Below are 2,209 nucleotides of genomic sequence, written 5' to 3'. Positions count from 1 at the left end.
GACTACTCACTTCGGCAGTTCATATACTAAAATTGAACGATATAGAGAAGATAGCATAGTCGCTGTGTGAGGATGACATGCAAACTTGCAAAATGTTAAAAAAAATGAGATCACTGAAGGTATTCCTCTACACAACTTTATAAAGAAGAGGACAGGATAAATATCTATAATTTTTTAATATTCTCATGTTAAAATGTTATTAATATTTTAATATAATCTACATTATTTTGAGTAAATGGAATACTTTAAAACTAGTTTTTTCTTTTGTCTCATTTTTTTAAAGGATTTTTTGTTGTTTTGACTATATCAAGTTTTAACCTTACTTCTTTTGAAATAGTTTCAGATTTACAGAAAATTTATAAAAGTAGTGAAAAGATCCAAAGTTCTGTATATAGATTTTTCTGTTAGCATTATCCATATTTGCATTTTTAACTCTCCGTCTCTTTCTTTCTACATATATACATACATGCATACATATTACTGTGGGTTTTGTTTATTTTTTCCTGAACTACTTCAAATAAATTGCATAATGATGCCCTATAATCTCAATATTTTGAGGGTATTTACAGTGGAAAAATCAAAATGATGACATTGACATTTACCTAACATTACCATTTAATCCACAGATTCCACTCAAAGTTTACCCATTTTCTCCAAATTTTTCTTCATGGGTCCAAGATCCAGTGCCAGGATCATGTATTACATTTAGTTGTCATTCCATCTTGGAATAGTTCTAAATCTTTGTCTTTTATAATGTTGACATTTTTGATAAGTAAATGTCACATAGCAGGTTCTCTTTTCATTTTGAGTTGCCTGATGTTTCCTCATAATTTATGCATTTTGGGCAAGAATTTTGTTATCTTTTTAAATTTCTATTTTTGTATATGGTTATACTATAGATAATTTATCAGAAGAGTAGCACATGTGTATATTTATAACCAAATCAATGTAGGTACTTGCTCAATTTTTTTTTACTGATGATGATACAGTGGAGATAAAGAGTTGGAGGCCACCATGCTAAGTGATAAATGAGGGGAAGCAGCCGTAATCTAGGAGCTGGGTCCTAGGAAGAAGAGAAGGAACATTTCAACTTGGAAATTGTGGGGGCCTGGGAGCCTGAGCCACTGAATTTTCCTGGTTCTGGATAAGGACATCCTTCTAAATTTTGCATCACTGTGTAGCCAGATGGTTTGCTCCAATTCAAAAACTTGGTCTATCATTTTGTTATGTAGAAATTCTAAAACCTGGATTTCAGTTTATTTAGATGCTTGATTTTAATGGCTGTCATAGTTGAAAAAGTTCTTCCAACAATATGTAAACCCAGTATGTAAGTGGAAGAACTATATCTTTGACTATGCTTTCCAAATTGTACTACTCATCTTTCAAAGATAATCCAAAACTTTGGTAAATATTTTGGTAAATAAATTGTTAAAAAATAACTAGGAAATTTTCATCTGTTGAAGGTTTATAACTTAAAAATTTTAACACCTACATTTAATATCCACAGAAGTTTTGAAAGTTTGAAACAAGTTAAAACAATTTCTTAGGTTACTTAAGTGTGAATGTATTAAAGTTTTTCTAGGCTAAATAATTTTTTGAAATAACAGCATATAATAATGGAAACACTTTCAAACCTCTGTTTTCAAAAATCTCTCTCCATAGCATAAATGTCTTTCAAGAAATAGTTATTTTCACATTTACTGTTCAATTGAATTTTTTGGTGGTATATCATATTCTCATGTTCACTAATTGTCAGTATAGCACAAATCAGCACATGTGGATCAGTTAGTATTTTTTACGAGAAAAATGAAGAGCTCATCTTTGGGTCAGCCGACTCTTTTAAAGACGTTGCCAGTCTCACCTGCAATCCTCTATGTGATTGATTCAGAGGATGCTGTGGTGTACTGCTCACGGTCCTTCATACCATGTTGGTGGCTGACCAGTCATTCTCTAGGTATTGCACTCAGTGGAAGAAAGGAGCTTCACCCAAGTCCACCTCCTCCCTACCTCAGGCAGTGCTGGATATAAGAGAGTCCTGGTCAGTTTGCTGCAAAGTGGGACAACCTTGAAGGGCCACTCTGTTCCAGAACTCTCCATGGGAATGATTGATTGTGGTGTCTCTGTTCAATTTTCTCCTCTGCCTAATCCTGCCTACTTCACTTCCTGTCGTTGAGCCCCAGAGCACTCTGCAACAAAATTTCAACCTGCA

General features: G+C 33.4%; 1 non-coding gene across 1 annotated transcript; it reads left to right on the top strand.

Moving 5' to 3' along the window:
* On the top strand, positions 1-107 carry LOC129061098 (U6 spliceosomal RNA). Its single transcript, XR_008528070.1, has one exon. It is a non-coding gene; the product is annotated as a U6 spliceosomal RNA (small nuclear RNA).
* Positions 108-2,209: the final 2,102 nt, after the last annotated feature.

The sequence above is a fragment of the Pteronotus mesoamericanus genome, unplaced genomic scaffold, assembly GCF_021234165.1.
Source record: "Pteronotus mesoamericanus isolate MK-2021 breed Mesoamerican mustached bat unplaced genomic scaffold, CSHL_Meso_final scaffold_54, whole genome shotgun sequence".
NCBI lineage: Eukaryota > Metazoa > Chordata > Mammalia > Chiroptera > Mormoopidae > Pteronotus > Pteronotus mesoamericanus.
This window is presented reverse-complemented; position numbering and strand designations above follow the sequence as displayed.